This window comes from Ricinus communis, chromosome 6 (genome assembly GCF_019578655.1).
Source record: "Ricinus communis isolate WT05 ecotype wild-type chromosome 6, ASM1957865v1, whole genome shotgun sequence".
NCBI classification, from domain to species: domain Eukaryota; kingdom Viridiplantae; phylum Streptophyta; class Magnoliopsida; order Malpighiales; family Euphorbiaceae; genus Ricinus; species Ricinus communis.
This window is the reverse complement of record NC_063261.1, coordinates 16,255,613-16,267,657: the sequence shown is the minus strand read 5'-3', so window position 1 is coordinate 16,267,657 and position 12,045 is coordinate 16,255,613.

Here is a 12,045-nt window from a genome sequence, read left to right as displayed (position 1 = left end):
GGTTCTTTTTCAATAAAACTGAAAAATAATTAAAGAATAATCGAAAATAATAAAAAGATAATTGCAACATAAATTTGAAAAAAATTAGAAAAATAATATTTTAAAAAAAATTATACAATAAAAATGATATCTTTTATTAATTTTAGAATATTTCTAAAGAAAATTATAAAAACGTATTTTTAACTTTTTACCGAATAGATTTAATAGGTTTAGAAAAATAAAACTACTAGAATTTCTAAATTGATGTCCTCATTGATTGATTGATTGGAAAAATTGGATTAATCCCTCTTTTTGCATTAATGACCCAAAGTACAACTCAACTCATTACAAAATTAATCTGCACGGAACTTTGCTTCAATTCGCATCTCTTGATTTTTGGCACAAACTTATAGCTACCACCCATATTAATTTTCTTAGTATTAATGATGTTTTATAATTAAGTTTACGACAATTTCTGCGAGATGATAATAGTTTTTTTTAGTTTAACTAAAATTTTATATTCGAATATTTAATATACAACTGTGTTAAAATTTTTAAATAATATTTTATTACATGCAAGAATCATATGTCCAATAAACTCTAGATTAATTTCAATTATTAAATAAAAAAAAAGTTTATATCAATATAAAAGAATCACATTACATGTACTTCTTTCTCTTTACGTCCTAAGATCATTATAAGATGGCAGATGGCAGCCTTGTTCAGTCCAAAAATTTAATAATTCAACACAAAATAAACTATGGATATCTCTGTACTTTCTAAACTAAATTCGTAGTAATTTATAGTTAATTAAATAGACCATCCGTGTGATGATGTGGATTTTTAATTTGAGTAAAAATAAATTTAAAAAATAAAATACATGTAAAGTTAATCCAAATATTAATTGCTCATATTGTAAAAATAAATAAATTTATAAATATTCGATTTCTGAAATGGGGCAAGGAAATTTAAAATTTGGTGACAAAAAAGGACGTTAATTTTTTGTATCTTGAAAGTCGGTGGGAGGAGTTAAGACAGAACTGAGGTGAAATTACGGCTGCAATTTTCTAAACTCTCCCAATTTGGGTTATTCATATGTAAAAACTTTAAGGCTATAATAGTAATTTCAGTACCTCTAAAGTATGCATGTGTATTTTTTTTTCTCCAACCAAGACGACGACACCCTTGGGATACGACATTGTTTTTGAAGATCTTCTGGGGCGAGAAAGAGTGAAACGGTAAGTGCAGGCGCTTGAAATTTGGAGATCTTTGTGCAGTGCGTCGGAGGCGGGGATAACGCTTTGGACGTAAGAAGCCAAATTTGCCCATCAAGTCAATTGATTTGTCATAGCTCATTTGGGCATTATGTTATTGATTTTTAAACTGACGAGCCTGAGTAGAAGGGAATACCATACCACAAATCAATTTCAAATCAATCATTATAGAAAATGGTGTTTCCCATTCTGATCCGTACTCCATTGATGCAAACTCAAAATGCAGATTATCATCGTCGCTGTTACCAACTCCATTGATGCAAACTCAAAATGCAGATTATCATCGTCGCTGTTACCAACTCACTCTTTCTCTAAATCTCCATTATCGCCTTCTCAAAGCTTAAAACTTTCCAGGTCAAAAACCTCCTTACCCATAAACACAAGTCAAGACAGAATCTTGGCTTTAATGCCTTAGAAACCCTTTTAATGCTCAAGACTCTCCATTATAAGACTTTTTTTTTTGTATTATTAGGATTCCATATACTTTGCCCCATCAGCTTCTCCAAATTTCTTTTTATTCGAGTAAATTCACAGCCTGTTTAAAGGCTTTGAATACAATAAAAACGTTTTTTTTTTCATATTATTTTGCAAAAGAAAAAAAAAAAAAGAGATTTGTATGCTTCTAGTCCCAAACATTAAAAGCATATTCGCATCTTTTCTCCATATTTAGTGACAAGTATGTTGAAGACAAAATCTTTCAGTTGCAGAGCAAATTGGCTACGAGTTTCCAAGTTTTAGCATGCAAGACTTGGTCGCTAAATATTGTTTGCTTAATAGAAGAACCAAGTTGAATAAAAATTAAATTATTTTTTCAAACTTCAAACTTATTACACAAGCTATGAATTAAATTATTTATAGAAAATACAATATTTATTATAGGAGTTATAATATATTTATAATTAATTTTTAAATAATTTTTTTATATCTGTAAAATATATAAATTATAATTTAAATATTAAATTATTACTAATTTATTTAAATAAACTTTAATAAATAAATGTATTTCCAATGAATTCTAAATACCATTGTTACTAATTAAAGAAAAAAGTTTTTATTTATGGGTATTATTAAAATTAAAATTCTCTATAGAATTTAGGAAAGAAACGTGTTAAGTTGATGAATTCTTTTTAATTAACCATTTAATAGAAAGAAAAAAATGTTTTGAACAGAACTTTGTGATGCAGATTCAGTTCATTGATTTTTTATTCTTGTGTTTCTTTTGTGATTCTTAATTACTCCTAACTCACAACACAAAAAAATTAAAAAAAATAATAATAATAAAAAAGAATAAACAGGAAAAATCTCTGTTCGCCTAAATGGGTCCCATTCCAGGTTATGTGGCCAAAACTCTCCTGGCCTCTCTAACGGTGATGCAGTTTTCATCTTTGCTGATAGTGGTCTCACTCCTACAATAGTTCAAACTCCCAGACAACTGCCTCGTGAAGAGTTGGAAAAGTTAATCCCTTCTGTGTGGATTACAAACTATGAAAAGCTGCACCAAAGTTCTCAGCCTGTACAAAAACAGGATCCTATTTTTATCAGATAACTTGACAAGACTGTTAAAGTCTCCTATTTGTCCTTTACAGCATCATCCTCTTCAACTCCTCATTCTATTTCTATGATCCAACCAGTAAGGAGGACTTACGAGAAAAAGATTCCCATTCATAGTTTCATGTCAGATGGGTGGGAAGTCTATGTTTCTAAGATCAATGGACACTTTATTTGGGATTGTGATCCTTCTATGTGTGATCCCGGATGTACTTGTCAAGAAGATTTTGATGATCTTGAAAACAGACCCAAAGGAAACAAAACTTGGAGAAGGAAACATGCTTGTACTGGTCCACGTCAGCATGATAAGGATGATGACCAGCCTGATCCCTTCCATGCTCCTTCTCAACCCAAGAAAGCTAGTCCTTGGATCGGACTCCCTCCGGAAAAGAACAAACCCATGACTGAAGATGACTATTTACAAAGATGCTTCCAGATCTTGAAAAAAGAAGGACTCTTGACCTGTCCTCCTCCACCAGTCGTCTGTTCTTGCTCTTTTGAACTAGTTAAAGTTCCAGAGGTAGCCGCGGTTCCTTGCTACATGATGAATTTCGAAGATTTTCCACCTTTGGAAAGAAAGGAAAATGAGCAATCAAAGATACCCGCACGACCTTTTATTGCAAAAGATACAGTACAACCTGCAGGTACTTTAGCTCCTCTCTCAACTGCAGAAGAAGTCTTAAATTGGCAAACCAATAACGCTGTTGCTCAGAATCAGTATCTGAAGAAGATTGATAATAGACTTTCACAAGTCTATGAAAAAACAAGTCCTATTGAAGCTTATGTTACTTCTTTCAGACAAGAAGCCTTGCAATTACATACAAAGCTTTTACTCAGGCTCTCTAAACTTGAACAAGAAATGCAACAGATTCTAGCAACTCAGTCTACATCACCTCTATTCTTGCAAAAGGACAGAGAAATCTTAAGGCTGAAGGAGCAGATCAGAGAAATTGAAAGAGATCTTTATCCCACCAAACATCATGTCTCCTCTCCACTCAATTTTCCTATTTCTACACCTCATCCTTTTATGTCCTCGGTTGTGCCCTTCAAACAATATGCCACAGTTTCAGATTTAGTGCCCAGAGCATCAAAACCAGCAAAAAGGGTATCCTCTAAAACTCCATCCTCTTTCTCACAACCTACAAAAGACAAAGGACCTGCAAAGCCACAGTTTGCCATACAGCATACAACTCCTGCCTCAACTGCCTCATCAGAGTCGTATGTTTCAGATTCAGATCTGTCTCAGTTCGAGCTTCAACGTTCTAGTTCTTACTCTTCTGACCAAGAAACTAGATCCTCTGTTTCCACAGCTGAATCTTAGGTACTAGGTTCTCATGTGTTAATGAACACACAACAAGAACCAGACCTCACAGAAGAGCCAGACTTCACAGAAGAGACTGAAGATCGAGAATCCCTCGCTCTAGAAACTTCTCTCCCTCCAAAACCAGCCTCGGTCCTTGGTTTTCTCTGAATCTGATGCCACCATCACAATGGAGAAATAAAATCTTAGAATTCAATGCTTGGCTTGATCTCCAGATGATAAATCCTCAGGCTAATCTCCAAGCAGTCCTAACTGAATTCACATCAAGATTTACTAGCACTTTACGAGAATGGTTCTCCCATTTATCTGAGTATCAACGGATACAATTTGTTCAACTTGGTTCTGTTGCTCAAGCTCTGGCGCATATTCACCAACAATTTTTGGGTGATTACAATTTAATCTCCAGACAACGGAAACAAGAATATTTTGATCGCAAATGTTGTTCCATGAAGAGAAAAGATCTAGAAGCCCACTATGTTCATATGTCCAAACTCTATTATGAACTCGCCGGGCCCAACAGTGATGATCTCAAATATACTTTTGTCGACACTTTGAAGAAATGCAGCCTGAAATTCAACGCATGATGACAGAAACTCACAGAGATATCACTCATATTTCTCTCGGAGAAATTTGGCAATTCACCTTGGTCACTCTAGACAAGATGTGTAAACAGCAGAAACTATTCAAAAAAATTGCAAAAGGGGAAGCGTTGCTGAAAAACTTATGCAACAGGGATTATCTTCAAATCAAATGCAAAGAAAAACACTATGACTGCAGATCAAAGAAGAAAAAACATTTTTCTTCTTATTCCAAGGAATCTTCTCATTACAAGCAGAAAAAGGGAAGGAAGATACGCTGGTTTAGAAAGAAATCAACAAACAGGCGTAAAACAGATCGGTGCTACATCTGTGGCCAAAGAGGGCACTATGCAAAGAAATGCCCTAATAAGCCGAAACAGACTGTTGCTCTTCTTCATCAATTGAAAGATTCGTGTCCAGAAGATCTGTCTGAACATGATCTTGAATCACTTTTTTCAGAAGAAGAAATGGCTTCTTCTCAGACACTCTTTGCCTTTCCTTATTCAGATACCAGTACAGATGAAGAAGATTCTTCTGATGAAGAAACACCAATCTTAAACATTGGCCCTACACTTCAAGTCAAAAATGAACCTCCAGACAGTCCACAGACTCCTGAAAACTTTCACTGGCTATCTCCTTTACCATCACCAGAAAATATCTTTGCAGATATAGCCTACTACATTCCTGATAAACCACATCCCTATATAATACCTACACCAGTACAATCCAACTCTTCTTCTCCAACACTATCTATTCCTAGTTTTCCGAAGCTGAAGGAAGTTCATCTTCTCCGAAATCACCTCGGCTGACAGTTCATCCTACACCCCCGGTTTCCATTCACATCCTTCCTGGCAAATATGCGAGCTGTCCTATTCTTGCACTATTGGATACTGGTTCTCATTGTACCATGTTGAACCCAGATGCTCTGCCTAGCTCGACTGGAGAAAGAAAATTTATCATTTCTGACGGTGGCGAAAGATTTCAAACTACGATGGTCTCAAAAAATAAAGTTGGAATTCAGTTCTTTCCGGACTGCATCGTATGGATCTATGTCATTGGATCTTATTTATTTGGCAGAGACCTTCTTGTCGGATTCGACACCTATCATGCTGCGGAGAAACTTCAAATTTTGCCAACAGGACTTAAGTATAAGCGTCAGTTTCAACCTTATACTCAAAGCCCCAATCAGTTCTCCATAACAGAGGTCCCATCTGATTTTGCACACTTAAGAGAATTATTTGTGTCATGCTACTCTGACTCCCACTTCAATTTCCACCATCCTTCTCCTTTGTACAGAAATCCAAATTTCTTCATTACCCTTCCTTTCAAGCTAAATGAAGACATTAATCCAACCAAAGCCAGTCATCCTGGAATGTCTCCTTCTGACTTAGCTTTGGCAAGACAAGAATGTCAAGAACTGCTTCAGCAAGGCTTAATTGAGCCAACCCAGTCTCCTTGGGCATGCCAAGCATTCTATGTGGAAAAACGAACTGAAAAGTTAAGGGGGAAGAAAAGGCTTGTGATTGACTATAAGCCTTTAAATCATTTTCTTTCAGATGATAAGTTCCCAATTCCGAAAATCTCTTCCCTACTAGTTCGTCTCCAAGGAGCGACTCTCTTCTCAAAGTTTGACTTAAAGTCAGGGTTTTAGCGTTAGGCATTCATCACGATGAGGATATAAGGCGCTACGTATTCCAGACGCACAATACCGATGGACCGTCATGCCTTTGGCCTTAAACGGCTCCTTCTATCTTTCAAAAGGGCAATGATCCGGATTTTTGAGCCACTTCGGATACTTGTATCACCTATATAGATGATATTCTCCTTTTTCTAAATCATTAAGGAACATGAAGAGCTTCTTGACGTTTTCATGACTTGGTTCATTCATACGGTATAATGCTCTCGGAAAGAAATCATATATTGGGCAATCCGAAATGGATTTTCTTGGCACCGAAATTGAAGAGCGGGCAATATAGGCGGCCCTCATTTGGCCTAAGAATTGCGGCATTTTCCCGATGAGAATCTATCAAAAAAGCAAGTTCAACAATTTCTGGGCATAATCAATTACATTCAAGATTTTATTCCAAAGGCCGCAGCCCATACAAAGGTTCTAACTGCTCAACTAAAAAGGATGCTAGCCCATGGGCCCAAGCCCATCTTGAAGGCTCAAGATTAAGCGCTAAAGCAGTTAGCCCAAAAGACTCCTGCACTCTCTATTCCTGCTGATGATGCATAGTTGATTCTGCAAACTGATGCTAGTGACTTTGCTTGGGGTGCCCTTTTCTCCTGCAAGAATAAAATAAAAAGGAATCATTATGCAAATATGTTTCAAGACAGTTTAAAGACAACGAGCTTCACTATCATTCCAACATAAAAGAGATTTTGGCGGTTAAGTATGCAATTCAAAATGCGAGTTCTTCCTTGCTTCAAGACATTTCATTGTCAGAATGGACAACTCCAATTTTCCTCGCATTCGGAGTTTAAAGGTCGCTGATTCTGATAAACGACTTCTCCGCCTAAAAGATTGGTTCTCCCTATATGATTTTGAAGTTCGGCATCCAAGGCGACAAGAACCTCATTCCCGATTTCTTATCTCGCCTCTCCAAGCCCTTCACAAATCCCCCTAGTCCTTCTTTCTTTATCCTTATGGCTCGATTCGGCCATCGAACCACACACCCGGATCAACCAGCCCAACTGTCTATTCCCCGAATTCGAACTTTGGATTTGGTCGCATCTTAACCTTTTATCAAGACATTGTGCCTCATCCGGAAGACTTTACGCTTCATTTCCATGGAGACTTTTTCCTACCATAACAGAGACATTTCCCTCAACATCTGAGCAATTCTGGTACCTTTGGTATCTTACATGTCTATATCATCTTCCCGTAGAACTCCTATTATTACAGACCTTATGGTTCTTACACAGGGAAGAAAATGAGTCACATCCTGCCTGGCAGTTTTTTCTATTATTTGAAAACCAACATGCATGGCAACATCGTCTCAGAAGATTAGTTCATCAAGCTGGTCTCCTCAATATGACAGATCATGCAAAGGCTTTAACCTATCACACCATCCTCTTTCTTCACCAGCAACACAATAAAGAGGATACTGTCTCAACAACCATTACTCCTTGGAAAACCTTCCATGGTCGCTTTGAAGAAATGCCCTTCACTATCAAACATGCTTTACTTCATAAGGGAAATGAACTCAATCATGTAACCAATGAAGTATTTCCAGTAATCAACATGCACAGAAGACCCTCAGATCAAAGACGTCTGTTTTTTCCTACTTCTTCAACACCTTTAACTCAGCAAAAGGAAGCCACATCATCAACAGATAGAAACCCAGCTTTCCTAGAGCCATGGTCACAACCAGAAGAACCTCCTCCATCAGATTCACAACTATTGTCGCAAGAAACACCTCGTAAATCTCCTCGATTCTATTCATCTGACACACCTGGCCCATCACGACGCATGTGTCATAATTATAACATAAGTGAGTCAGACGACTCTGATGAAGACTACTCAGAACACGGACCCATCAATAAGCGTATTTGGTGATGACCAGATAAGCCACTCACAAAAGCAAGATGCTCCACTGAGAAAAGAAGATGCTACACTAAGAAAAAATGCTTTATATTATTGTACTTAAAGTAAATGTTTTGGCTTTTCATGTCACATGTTTTACTCCTTTATGAAAAGGAATATATTCCTTTCCCGTAGCTTGCTCATGCGCATGCATTAAGCATAGTAGTCTTGCCAGGTGACAAGAGTTTGTGGTTTGTAAGTTTATCTTGACGTTTTCCCTTCTCCTATATAAAGGAGGGTTCGTCTCTCTTGTAATTCAAGTTGTGTGGAAATAAAACCTTATCTTTCTATTACTTTCATGGCTTTCTAATTTCTCTCTATTCTTCTTCTCTATCCTACGGCAATGGACTAACTGTTGCTTCTGATCATTTGTTATAATCCAAAAGGGCTAATTTGGCTAACTCAGGCTATTTGAGATTCAAAAGAAGCAGGAAGACCCCCATGCCAAGGTGTGCCTCTTTGGTCTTAGCTTGAAGAATCTCTCTTGCCTTGAGTAAGGATATTCTCCTGCCTTGAGTTTACAGTATGAGGATTATAGCATGAACAGCTCTCGGCGTCATCTTGGTATAGAGGAGCCGAGAGCTGTTCATGGCATAGTCCTCATGCTGTAAACTCAAGGCATGTGAGTATCCTCAAGCTAAGACCACTAAGAGGCACCTCGCCATGGGGGTCTTTCTGCTCTTTTGGATTTCGATAGCCGAGTTAGCCCTTTTGGATTATACCAAAAATAGATCGTAGCAACTATTAGTTCATTGCCATTGGATCGAGAAGAAGAGAGTGGAAGAGTTTAGAAGGCCATGAGAGAGTAAGAAATTGCTTAATGGAAAACTTGCTTGATCTTTTATTCAAAAATGACTTCCCCTTATATAGGGAGGAGAGTCATAACAAGAGTACAAAAGGAGGCTTAGTGGGAACTCCACTTATCCTCCACTTATAAGACAATAAGGACGACTCATCATCCACTCACATGCCTAATAGGACTACGTATAATAATTCACTCCACTCACATATATGACATAATACAATAATTCACTCCACTCACATGCCTAATAGGACAATAATACCTAATATTTTACTTCAAAGTAATATGAGTGGCCGACAGCTTCACATGCTTAGAAAATGTCGTCATTTTGATCATCATCCATTGGCTGGGAATGAGAGCTTCTTGCTGTGCTCTGGTTAAGGTAGGATCATCCAGTGGGTTCGGAAGATTAGAGAAACAGAAATGTTCAATGGATTGTCCAATTGATTGATGTCCATTGAATGTGCATACTAATGGTGTTGAGACATTAGTCATCCTTGATTCATTTCTGTATTGCAGTGCCTGTTTTAGGTCTTCTGTGATTGCTGGCAAAGCAAGATGTAGAGGACTATTAAGTGTTCTCCAATGGTAATAGATATTCTGGGTTGCATATGTGTTTTCTGTCAGTCGGAGATAGGGCCTGTGTAATATGAAAATAGCATGGTATTCCGAAGCTTTGGAAATGTTGTCTGAGAATAACCGATGCTCATAGATAAGTTTAAGGAGATCTCCTGTCCATTGATATGGAGTTTTGAACCAGGTAAGGAATTTCCATGGATATGACCCAGAGTTTGCTTCATTGTTGAAGAAGTGTAAAAGATTCATAATGGGCACTTCTATAGCATGATGACAAACTGTAGATAGGCACCATAGGAACCATAACTCACTTTCATGTTTTGGATGTTCAAGAGATAAGTGATAAATCAGACACCAAGGGTAATCTGGAAAAAAGAAGTTGGGTTGTATTGGAAGTGAGAAGGTTTGTTGAAAAGTTGCCAAATAATGGAACATCATGTTCCGGGCAAAGTCAGTGACTTGTTTGGTTGTGAGGTTGTTGGGAAGATCTGGTGGTGAAGGAGGTTGCAGGTTGGTTCTGGAAGATGAAGAAGCCATAAAAATTATGGGAAGATTTATGGTAGAGGTGAGAAGGACTATAGGCTGATTCTGAGGTTTGGAAATTCTGGATAAGAAATCCGGGATTAGGTTTCTTATCCCTTTTATATGCTCAACCTTAAAATCATACCTGCTGAACCATGACTTTAATCGCAGTAGTTGGGGCTCAGGCAAGGTCTTCTGGTTGGATTCAAGAATCTTTGGGAAGGAGGAGTTGTCCATCCGAACCAGGAAGTGTTGTCCAATCAAGAAGAATTCAAACTTTTTTATCCCGTACTTGACCGCCAAAATTTCCTTGTAGGTCGTGTGATAATGTTTTTCTGAAGAGGAAAACTGGCCCGATGCATATCCACATAATTGTTCCTTGTCATGGAGCTTTTCTAGGAGGATGGCCCCCCATGCATAGTCAGATGCATCTGTTTGTAGAATAAGTTCTCCTGTTGACGGAATTGTGAGAGGTGGCAGATTGTGAGCCAGCTCTTTTAAATTTTTACATTTTCATACCGTTGTTTGTCCGCTCCCGTGGAGGAGGTTATTCTTGAGCATTTATGGCCTCTCGAACATAATTTAGGATTCCAAGGAACTGTTGAATTTGTTTCACTGATAAATTCTCTTCTGGAAAATTATCAAGTTCCTTTGTCAGGTGGGGACCATATGTGTACTGGCCATTCTTGAAATGCATACCGAGAAATTCAATTTCTCGTTGGCCAATGTGCTCTTCTTTTCTGACAGAATGATGCCATATTTCTGGATGATGGCAAGGAACTGTTGTAACAGTTGGTGGTGGTCCTCTGCTGTTTCTGAGAATAGTAGGATGTCGTCGATGTAGATCAAGGAAGAGTAAAGGATAGGCCCAAAAATCTCAATCATGGTCTTCTGGAATTGAGATGGGGCCGTCTTGAGCCCAAAGGGCATAACAGTCCACTGGTATTGGGCATTAGGGATACAAAATGCAGTCTTGTATCTCTCTGTGGGTTGGATACCAAGTTGCCAAAAGCCCGCCTTTAGGTCAAATTTGGAATAGTATTGGGCCTTTTGGATATGGACTTTGAGATTTGAGATCCGATGAAGAGGAAATTTGTTGTCTTGAAGGAAATGGTTTAAGGGCTTGTAGTCTATGACAAGCCTCTTTTTTCCCCTAATCCTTTCAAACCTTTTTTCCACATAAAAGGCTTGGCAAGCCCATTGTGAAGTAGTGGGTTCAATTAGGCCTTGCATTGCGATGTCGAAGCATTCGGACGAAAGGGCTAGAGTGCATGGGTGACATTCCCATGTGTGTGGCTTTAGTACGGTTAATGTCTTCATTAAGTTTGAAAGGGAGGCTGATATAGAATTGCGGATTTTTCCACAGAGGAAGAGGGTGTTGAAAATGTGAATGAGATTCAAGACCAGGCGAAGGAATTTTCCGTATGGTAGGAATGGTGGAATTGTGTCATCATAGAAAGCAGATTTGAAATTTTAGTGTATGGCCGAAACTGTCTCTTGAACTTTATGCCAGCTGGAAGAATTTGGAGCTTTTGAGCTTGATGATAAACATCAAACCCTATCAGGATATCCTTATTTGGAAGATCCGAACCAATGATGTGCGTCCATACAACGCAATCAGGAAAGAACCGTATTCCTATTCTTTGTCTTGTGATCAGAGTGGTTTTGAAGGTTTGACCATTGGCTACCCTAAAGAACTGATCATGGGGCTTCCAATACTCTGATGGGAGAACCATTGGGTTCATCATGCTTCTTTGTGCTCCAGTGTCAAAGAAAGCTATCAACGGGCTGAGCTTGGAGTATTTTGAAGGTAGGATCTGTATGGGAATATATGGAACTGGAGGGGGTTTTGTAGTAAA